The 11,436-nt window shown below is 39.4% G+C and overlaps 1 long non-coding RNA gene across 1 annotated transcript; it reads right to left on the minus strand.

Moving 5' to 3' along the window:
• Nucleotides 1-2,038: 2,038 nt before the first annotated feature.
• On the minus strand, nucleotides 2,039-11,066 carry LOC131345990 (uncharacterized). Its single transcript, XR_009203561.1, has 3 exons — nucleotides 10,976-11,066; nucleotides 6,765-6,909; nucleotides 2,039-3,188 (listed from the first exon to the last, which is right to left on the minus strand). It is a non-coding gene; the product is annotated as an uncharacterized LOC131345990 (long non-coding RNA).
• Nucleotides 11,067-11,436: the final 370 nt, after the last annotated feature.

An 11,436-nucleotide genomic window follows, 5' to 3' on the forward strand; every position in this document is an offset into this window, starting at 1 on the left:
ATGAGTACAAGTATCATAAACATCCTGTACTTTTTGTTGACTTTATTTAGTAGTTCTGTTAATCAAACACATCCAAACATTAATGAACAAACTAATTCATTACATTTACTAATTCAACTAAAATTCTCACTACTTTCAACCTCTTTATTAGTTTTTCTTTCTTGTCTTTACATCTCTTTCCCCTAAACTCTCCTAAAGAATAAAAACAGAACTGGTCCCTCGTTCCAGCACAGATCTTCCCATGTGGTCACGCCAAATTTCCATTTAATGGCCAGAGGATTTCCAAACAGATCCATCCATTACCGCCAGCACAAGAAGGCTAGAGGGTTCAGAAAGAGGCTGTCCAAAAGTATGATTAAACTTCCAATAAGGATGTCAGCAAGGGATAAGGTACAGGTGAGGAGAGATTTCCTCCAAAGCATGGCGCAAGAGCGTGTTTATATGCGTTTCTGCATCACCATCTATCTACTGCTCCAGCCTGTGTTTATTCAGGGACTAAAAAGACTGTGGTTTGATTAACTACTAAGCATTTGCTGTCTGAGAGTTAAAACTACCTCCTAGAGAGCATTGGACTGAAAAAAAAAAGCCTCTGCAAATGCAAAAGTTCCAAATCGAGGCCTAAAAACAAAATTGATCTCTGAATCTACAAAGTTAAAAGATCTTTTCTGCCCATTGTGCAATTGTGTGCCATTTGTGTTTCCCCTGTGGCCCATATTTTGTGAAGTCAGAGCCAGGAAGCTCCACCATCAAAACTAATATTCCTTGGATCTTATAAGTAAAACTGATTTCTTATTTCATTTGAAATGAAAGGCAAAGTCTCACGCTGTTATGCATTGATCATTAAACATTACAGCAATGCTTGAGTTATGATGTCTGGAAAATATAGACTATGCTCTTAGAAGTTCAACGTACAGATGCAATGAAACTGTCAAGATATTAGCTGTCCAGATAAACAAAAAATTTCCAAGTAATTTTCAAGTGAACATAAATCTGAGGCTAAAAACGTTGCGATCCATTCACAGTGATATGTTGTGTTCTGTGTCTGCTTAGTCAGGAAAAAGTACTTGACCATGGTATTGATATTGGCTGAAACATCTTCTCCCTCCTTCAAGCTCGAACCCCCTGCTGACTCCAGAGCTCCAGGCTCAGTTCTGAGATCCAGGCCTGCTGTGTGTGAAACACAATCCAGTGCTCCAGGGGTGGGGGAAACACCTTGAAGCAGCCTGCTGACCTGTAGAAACTAAATCCAAAACCATCTTCAGTCAACAGGTCCAAGGGACACCATGGTAGTTGTTTAATCTCCAACTGGAGGGTGTAAGACCTTTAAACTTTACAAAAAGTGTGTGAGTGCACTGGAAGGGATCCTTGAGCTATGGGTGCTGACATTATGATCCATTGAGATTTGAGTTTAAAGATGCCTCTGCTACAGCCATCAGCAAGGAGAGCAGAGTTCAGGGTCTGTTGGGGTCCGGGAGCATGGATCTGATGCAATTTCCTCTAAATACACAGAACAGGGTCCTAAAACAACAGATAACCATGTGAGCATTAGAACAGGCACCTGGACCCTCAGTTTAAAACTCAGGAAAGGGTCACTTAAAGGACAGCTGGATTCAACATATAGATCTGTGACTCAAAAGAGCCATAACTCTGGAATGGAAAACAGTGTAAGAGGTCTGCTGTAGGGACCGGTGAGAGAGAGACAGAGAGAGAGAGAGAGAGAGAGAGACAGAATGATGTGAAATATTGAGGTTAAGAAGTCAGCCTGGACAGATACAGTCCACTGCACATGGTCTGGAGGGGGCACATTATGCTTTACAGAGGAAGGAGGAAGGGAAAACAAATTCTCAGTATGTGGAAATGAGACTAATATATGAGGTATCGGTATAGTGATGAGTTCGGGGCAAAAATGTGTATTCATACATGACAACATGCCTTTATTTGGTCAGTTATGCCAGTTACCACCCAATAACTTGTACAAACCTCCTGTACAATACAGCAGCTACTAAGCATGAAGGCTGAGAGATAACAAGTGCCTCCTTCAAGACAAGTGAAGCCAAAGACCATGTATTTAATCTGCTGTTCATGCTACATAACTAGGCACACTCTCGGATAAGTTTGTCTTATTTATATAGATTTATTCTGCACAAGTCTGAGTCATTATAAAATGTATAAATAGGTTTATCATACACGCAAAGAGGAAATATGCCTTTCTAATATTTAAAATGAAGCGTCTGCTCAAGGCTGATCTCGGAAGCAGTGGTTAAAAGCTTGAATGGATTTCCAAAATTGATCTTAAATTTTAAACAATGGTCCAGATAGCACTACTGTAGTTATACAGGAATATCCAAGGTAGTATCATATTTGAAAGCAAAAGGATGAACATGATTAGAGGGCAAATTGATATATCAGCGTGTTGTCAGCTATATGACATGTCTTTGTAAAAGCCCCACACATATATTAAAAACCCCCACACACATAATAAAGTAGATACTTAGTGCTTCAGTATTCTTTTAATCCAGCCATGTTCTTCTTAGTCTTCTCAAAACCATAAATATGTGCTTCAAAATTTGTAGGAGCTCTGTATTGCTTGTGTCAGATTTTATGGAGCTGTTCTCTCATTCTCCCAACAGGTCATAAAGCAGACCTCTCTCTGGATAGGCAATAAGTCAACAAGAAATTTTTGATGTCCAAGCATGTTCTTTGTAAGACAATTGTATTGATATTGGATATGTGGAGACTAAATACAACAAATTAGAGCCAAAACTCTGTGTTCACATCTTTTGATGACACTGCATCTGAATCAAGACCAGCTCTAGCAGTTCTGAGAAACATGCATTTTCCACTAAGATAGCCAGAGCAGTGGGAACTTCCGGCTGAAGCCAAGTCCATGGCCAATGTAATCCCTGTGAGCTGGACAGCTATTCACTAGTAGGGCCCACACATACGCACACACATAAAGAAAGTAAAACCTACAAAATCTTTTGCACACACAATAACAGAAATATGTTGCTTAATAGCTCCTGATTAGACAATTGCACTTGACTTTAGGATGATGTTTTTAACACACTATCTGGTGTCACCCAGATGATGATGGATTTCCTTTTAAATCTGGTTCCTCTGAAGGTTTCATTCTCATACCGTCTCAGGGAATTTTTCCTCACCAACACCATCGCCTCTGGCTTCCTCATCTGGAATAAATAGAAATGTAAATTTTAAACTCTGAATTTTTAGATTCCTTTAAAGATGACTTCCTTTTTTTTTCTTTTTTTTTACAAATGTGCTATACAAATGAATTAAATTGAAATAATAACTGCACACATTTAAACATCCTGTACATTTTCATTGTATGCATAAAAAAGAATCACCATCAACAATAGAATGGTATTAAGCTATTACTTCCTCTAAAGGGAATCCATCCTGTGGCAAAGCCTGGCAGCTTTAGCACTGTTGGGCTGCATCAAGACTTCCGCTATGTTTTCATCCTGACCGATTGGTGCAAGATGTTGCAATTAGCAGGCCATTTTGGCTTGGTTTTAGCTTTCCCAAGCTCTGCCTTGCATCAGTGCCTGCAGGCAGGAGAGCCAGTGGTGTTTCGCAAGGCTCTGTGAGAAGCAGAGTGTGTGGAATGGAGGTGAATGGGCGAAACTTCGCTGAGGCCCTCCATTGGCTGGCTACTGACACATGGTAATTGAAGCCTCATGAGTGAAAGAGCAATGAGGGTCTGTTGAGGTTATCCTGTATTTGATCTCTTATGTGGAGAAAGCACACAAAGCAAATCCATCCACTACTCTATCCCCCCTACCCCCTACTCCTCCTTTAGAATGAATCTTTTGTCACAAAATGCCTTTGCTTGTGTCCTGACTTTTTTTTTTTTTTACAAAGGATTCAGGGATGACACACAGCTGGAATGCGTTACTCACTAAAAGGGCAAACTAAACATGGGTGCAAAAGGCACCCCTCCTAACCACACTGGGGGTCCTGGTTGTCTTTCTTCATGACAAAAGAGTGATATGCTGCATGCACAACAATCATACATGCGCCATTGGAAAGGAATTTAAAACAACAGGGTCAAGGCTGAAGCTAAGCTTGTTCCTTTGCAGTGAAATAGGTTATATGTTGTGTGCTGTTTGCTCAGGGTTGAGCTCATATAGCCCCATAAGTGCATTCTTGTGTGATTATATAGAAGTGTAGCATAAAACCAATTCCTATGCCTGGTTGTAAGTTTCCTGCTTATTACTTCGGTAATGATTAGGTGCACAAATGACCTGGAACAGTTGGTGTTCAGAGCTCGGATAAATTTGAGCTGGAATGTCACCACAAACCTAATTTCCAAATTAAGGCTGTTAGCTTTCTGTAGTATTAACACTCATCCAAACAAGGCAGCAACTCCTTAATTTAATTTCCTTCTTAGTAGGGCAATCGTCTGCAAGTTTACAAAGTTACGGCTTGGTTCCTTGCTGTGCCGGTCCTTCCTCACGACACAAATGACAGAATGCAGGATAAACCTAAATGATGATTTATTAGACGTCAGGTTCCCCTGCTGTTGCTAAGCATTCCGCGGTGGATCATTTTCTCTGAAAAATCTCTCCCATTTGGCTAGAAACTGTAACGTGCTCATAAACCAGCAGCATAACTTCAACCATGACATTTACATTAATGTGCTCCTGGTTGCTCCTGGTATCTTACTACCAGGACAGATGTTAAAACTCAGTAGTCGCTCACAGATTCCATGAGGCTCTTAGGATTTTGCATGAAATGATTACATTTTTTACTTTGACACATTGCACAAATTTTTTCCCCTTTTCGTAATCTTTCTGTCTGTATGAAAATAAGAAAATGCTAAAAACGTAGATGCATGATGACATGTGGAAAGAAGGGCAGTGTGGAAGATTGATGCAATTGCACTTTCTTTAATGGTTAGAAAATGGGCTTAGGTCACGCAATAAGCAAACAGGAAAAAATGGGCAAGGACTGAGCACAAAAAAATTAGGAAACATGTCAAGGTCAAATCATATCAGTGATAACAGACAAACAGGTTTGATAACAGATATATACTCAGACAAACTGACCATATAGTGAGCACAAGGTCATGGTAAAGGAGGGTTTGTTTTTGAAGAGTGTTTGTGAACATGTGTACTAAATCAGAAATCTGGTTACTGTACGTGTGTGGATTCTGAGGCATGTAGTTCAAGACTGCCATGTTTGTAGGCTGTGGTGTGTTCTGGGACATGAACTTTACTGTCACTGTTGGCCTTACATATGGTGTAATAACTAATCAGAAGCTGTAGATTTTAAGATAAGATAAAAAAAAATCCTGAAGAAAACTCTTCTGCTTGAGCCTGTCTCAGATTACACAAGAGAAATAAATAAATGAAATATAAATGAAAAAATCTATATATACAAATGTATTCAGAAGGACAAAAAGCTGCTAGGGAACTAAGAACATATTGCACATGGCATGGTATTGCACATGGTATGATGGTATCATATTGCTCAAGGTATTATATTAATGTACACTATATTGGCAAAGGTTTTGAGACACCCCTCCAAATCACTGAATTCAGGTGTTCCAATCACATCCATAACCACAAATGTATAAAATCAAGCACCTAGGTATGCAGACTGCTTCGACAAACATTTGTAAAGGAATGGGTTGCTCTCAGGAGCTCAGTGAATTCAAGCATGGTACTGTTATGTGCAACAGGTCTATTCGTGAAGTTTCCTTATTACTAAATATTCCTCGGTCAACCGTTAGTGGTATTATAACAAAGTGGAAGCAACTGTGAACAACAGCAACTCAGCCACAAAGTGGTAGTCCATGTAAAATCACAGAGTGGGGTCAGTGTATGCTGAGATGCACAGTGCGCAGAGGTCGCCAATTTTTTTGCAGAGTCAATAGCTACAGACCTCCAAACTTTGTGTGGCCTTCAGATTAGCTCAAGAACAGTGGAGAGCTTCATGGAATGGGTTTTCATGGCTGAGCAGCTGCCTCCAAGCCTTATAGTGGGGTAAAGAATGCCGCCACTGGACTCTAGAGCAGTGGAGACGTGTTCTCTGGAGTGATGAATCACTCTACTCTGTCTGGCAGTCTGATGGAAGAGTCTGGGTTTGGTGGTTGCCAGGAGAACGGTACTTGCCTGACTGCATTGTGCCAAGTGTAATGTTTGGTTATGGTCTGGGGTTGTTTTACAGCGGTTGGGCTCGGCCCCTTAGTTTCAGTTAAAGGTACACTTAATGCTTCAGCATACCAAGACAATTTAATGCTTCCAACTTTATGGGAACAGTTTAGGGATGGCTCCTTCCTGTTCCAACATGACTGTACACCAGTGCACAAAGCAAGGTTCATAAAGACATGGATGAGCGAGTTTGGTGTGGATGAACTTGACTGGCCTGCACAGAGTCCTGATCTCAACCTGATAGAACACCTTTGGGATGAATTAGTGCGGAGACTGAGAGCCAGACCTTCTCGTCCAGCATCAGTGTCTGACCTCACAAATGCGCTTCTAGAAGAATGGTCAAAAATTCCCATGAACACACTCCTCAACCTTGTGGAAAGCCTTCCCAGAAGAGTTGAAACTGTTATTGCTGCAATGGGAAGGCCAACTCCATATTAAACCCTAAGAAAATAATTTGGATGTCATTAAACTTCATGTGCATGTAAAGGCAGATGTCCCAAAACCTTTGGCAATATAGTGTCTATTGTAATTATTGTGGAATTTTGATACTGTCAGCTCTGCTCACTACTGATAGGGGAGGAGTTATACCTGTAGAGTCTGGTGGTCTGTGGTAGAAAAGACCTCCTGTGGCGTTCTGTGGTTGTCTTCAGTGGTCTCAGTCTATGGCTGAACGTGCTCCGGCAGGACTTCAGCGTCGCTCACATTCGATGTGACATGTAAAGATGTTTGCATCCTGTTTCAAATATTTTAAAATGAGATTTTACTTTGATTATTAGCCACAGAGACAATATTGGCAAGATTTCCCTCAGTAGATCAGGTCAATATGCAGGAGGTGCAGGCCTCTCAACTGTAATACATCACTGTCACGATTCAGCTTTAGGGAGTAATGTTCCCTAAAGCCTCATACCAATAGCAATAAAGAAGCCCCAACTATTTCTTCCCTCTCATAAATAAAATTATGTTTAACACGCTGTTGCAAATGTTTGGCAGCTGATGACTAGCTGAAGTCTGCAAATCACCGCCATCACCACAGGCTGGGTCCAACATGAGGAGAAAAAGCTTCAGCCAAATATTCTCTTCATTTTGTAAAGAGGCTTTTTTTTTGCCTTATCATGACTTGTTACATTAGTGACATGGATGCTAATTGGGGTTGAGGTCATGTGATTGACTTGGCCAGTGGTTTGTATGTTGTGTGATACATAATCATTTAGAAATAGTTCATATATCAGGGCTCAAAAGGTTGGGTTGTTGGAATATGCAAAGAAAAGAATTTGTGCTGTACTGTATATGTGATAAAGGTTTATACATCAGTATTTAGACTTCTCTAGTGACTCAAGTTTTCCTGTACAGTGTTGGCTCAAGTGAGGAACAGTATTAAGTCTGTCTGACAACAGTGCTGGACTTTCACCTTGAAATGTTTTAGTATTATTTTCTCAACTGTAAATCTCAAAATAGAGCACTGAAAGAAAAATAGTCTGTTTCACATAGATCTTGCCGCACAGTGTGTCGATTAAATAAATAAATAAAATAAATAAATATTTGTTAGAGTAAAAAGTGTCAGAAGGTCAGAATAATGAGCATTTAGTTTTGTCATTTAACAAAAAAATTGCTTAAAAAATTATGCACAAAAGCATTTTAAGCAAACAACTCCAAATGGCCGTTATGAATTTTCTGTGACTCCAGACCTTGACCATTGTACATTTTTCAATTCTAGATTTACAATTTAGGACTACTGTAACATTTAGGAATAAAGCCCAACAGATGTGTTTTTATAGGAGAATTTTCCACGCCGGTGTGGTGTGATACAGCCTGACTGGAAGCATATATCTGATGCACGACTTTGTGTGACTGTGCAGTAGTGTGAGCAGAATCGTTCACACACTCACCGGCCTATCTTATGTAAAATATTTATTGAAGGCATACACACTGAGGTTAATCAGTCTGACAAGTTCTGTTTCTTGTTTAAAATTTCTGCCGTCATCACGATCGTGTTTTCCGTGGAGTCATGTCTCAGCGGAAAACTCATGTCTGAGTACTCGGACATTACGTTTAAAAGTGTTTACTAATCTAAAAAATCCACAAGACTCATGCAAAAACCAAGTGCTCAACAGTGGTGGGCTGTCAGGGCCAGCAAGGCCTTCTCTGCTGGCCTAAACAGAAGTGATCTGAATCACTGACTTGCATTTTAATATATTTAATATATTTTTTCATGAATGTATATTAAATTATTCCCGATTCTCTACATTTCATAGCTTTTCTCTCGGTTGTGCTGCTTCCAGTAGTGTATATTTATGATAAGAGTATTTATCCAATCATATTTCAGCCAGTGGCTGACATCATGTGTTGCCAGGGTGAAAGAAATCTGCCTTAAGGCCTTCAGAATCAATAGTGCAGGCGCCAGTGGCTTAAACTAAGTGGCAATGAAATTGTTACATTAACCAATCAGATTTCGAGTTGGCGTCACTGGGGCCATCTAGCAGGCATACGATTACGTCAGCAATTCCCCGTCCTTTAATTGGACAATTGGAGTAGTCAGAGGCAGCAAACTGCACAAACTAAATAAAATATATATATTTCAACTCACAATGGCTGACAGAGGAGAAGAAATCGATTTGGTCGCAGACATCCTTACAAATGCATTTTCAAGTCGGACTGTAATAAAATGGACTATTCCTTGTGAGGTGTGAAATACTGCAGCCTGATTTCTTTTACTTTGCTATTTAACGGTTGATTAGTATCTATTGCTGTGGCATCATAATGATGGTATAGAGGTGGATTAATTCAGGAAGGACACCAGAAAAGACCTAGTTGTCAGATGCACTGCCCGCCACTGGTGCTCAATAATGGTATATAAGCGTGTAATCTGAAAAAAAAACAACATTTTGTGTAGGTAGAAGTGAAGGTAGATTGTGAAATTTCTGTTTTCAATTGCTGAACTGTAACTCAAATGCTGCAAGAAAATTGAAATGTAACATTTCAATCTGTTTTTATCATAGTTGGAGTGATATTTCTGAAGTTAAAGTTGAAAAACAAATAATCATTCCACCACCCTGATATTGTTCATGCTTTAGCTCTTGGACCTGTAACTCATGATTTTGTCCTAAATTCAAGTGCGTCATATATTAACATTTTGGACACATCAAATATTTTTGGTATGCCCATGATTAATTCATTCTGATGTTGACCAGTTTACACAGTGAGACAACATTCCAGATGCCATGATTAAAATCAAGTCTTTCCATTGTGATAGCTATTGTGCAATAAATCCACTCCCTCCAGGGTTTCCGCAATAGCAGACATTAATACAAAAATCAATCAAACTCAGATGCAAGCAGATTTTCTGCAGATCTGGGCCAAGACATCAACACAACACAAATTCAGCCAAAGCACTCTTTCACATGTGTTGAACATGAGTACAACCATTATAGAAAGTAATAACATTCTGTATGTGTCTTCATTATGAGGAGTTTAGAAAAAGAATCCAGTGCTTGCAATTTCATTAATCCATGTATTTTTCTGAATTTTGTTTTTTTTAATAACTTCTGAAAATTGCAAGTTGCAGCACAAATACTGAAAAAAGTTGCAGCAAAATCAAGCATTTTGGGCTGGAATGATCACAATATAAAAACTCAGGAATGATGGCAGGGGGTGGGGGGAGACAGAATTATAATTAAAAATGAATTTCTTCAAGCCAAAACAACATTTATTGTAGCCCCTGCCCATGTGGGTATAAATGGTGCTATACAGTAATAATACAACATTTATATCACTAAGCCTTTTTCACACTCCCAGTCTCCCTAAATGGATCTAGTGTGCAAAATGACATGGCAGCTCTCATTCATTTTCTTCTCAGCTTTGACAAGAATCGCAGAATAAGAAATGGACCCAATCCTGAGGGTATAATTTGCTTGATGATCACCCTCTGCATGCCCTCTCTCACAAACACACTCTTATATCAACCTACTTGGCCTTGATCTATCCCTGATGTCACCTTTAGATAAATGATCAGAGAATTGGGTACTTCTGCTGTTGGAGGAGTTGAAGATCTGGCTTTTGTTAAACTAACCAAGATGCATAATATAGGCATTCATAAACCAAATTTGAGTAAGCATCTCTCTCTCTCTCTCTCTCTCTCTCTCTCTCTCTCTCTTTCTTTTGCCCAAGCTTTATCAGTTGAGATTATTAACCCCTACTTTTTCACCAGATGAAATTTCTTCTGGTTTTGGTTGTACTTGGTTGTTCAATATTGAATATCTTTTTCATGTCACACTACTCAGTGATGATTAATGATAAGTACTTCTGTTTCTACCTAGCCTACTAGGGGCAATATATTCATAGTTTTTTTCATTACACAAATGTTTCTATCTGCAAAGTACATGTTGATATTAAACCCATTTCTGCTCTCTGAGATGCTGCAAATTTGAATGCGTTATTTTCGACCATTAAAATTCTGTGTAAGTTATCCCAACAGAGATAAAAACATCTCACATTGAAAGCCAACAGCGTCCTGACACTTTTTTTTATATCAGACCTGCGGCAATAAAACAGTTCATTTGTTTATACTGTTTGAAAACATTAGAACATTTCTATTCTGACCACAAAATAGAACGCCAGTGTGCTGGTATTCCAAAAAAAGGGCTAAACGATGTTAAACATAATTCTTCGCAGCACTGACTTCTCACCGAAGCATTCAGTGAGACGCATTCATTTCATTTTCAGAACAGTATTTAAAGTAAATGAACTAAATGAATGAATGCAGAAATCCCTAGCTGTGTCCTGTTTATTGCCTGCTCACATACCTGAGGAAAGTAGATTAGGTTTATGGGTTCAGGGGACATGGCCGAGTCTGCCGGAGCACAGCTGGTGTGTTAGACCCTCTGCAGCTCTTCCGAATCAGCAAGTAAGATAATGGGCTACATTTATCTAATGAAAAACCTTAGCACTTTTACACAGGGTACACATTGTTCTTCTTGCAGTTTTAGCCCTAGGCTGCAAATGTTGCAGGTCTGCGGCGTCTCAACATCTTAAATGCTTTACTCCTCCTTTCTTTCTTTCTTTCTTTCTCCATGTTTTCCTTAATTTATTTAAGTACTCTCACTTTTCTGATGTGCTTTAATGAAAAGCAAGGGTCCAGCTGTTAGTTCATCAGTACACAACTGGTGTCATTAATATTTAGGCGTTCTACTTAGTGTGCATCATGTGGTTTGTGCTGCAGCCCTGAATTATCTCTGAATGTGTATTGACATGGCACTCACAGCAT

This window comes from Hemibagrus wyckioides, linkage group LG25, assembly GCF_019097595.1.
Source record: "Hemibagrus wyckioides isolate EC202008001 linkage group LG25, SWU_Hwy_1.0, whole genome shotgun sequence".
NCBI lineage: Eukaryota > Metazoa > Chordata > Actinopteri > Siluriformes > Bagridae > Hemibagrus > Hemibagrus wyckioides.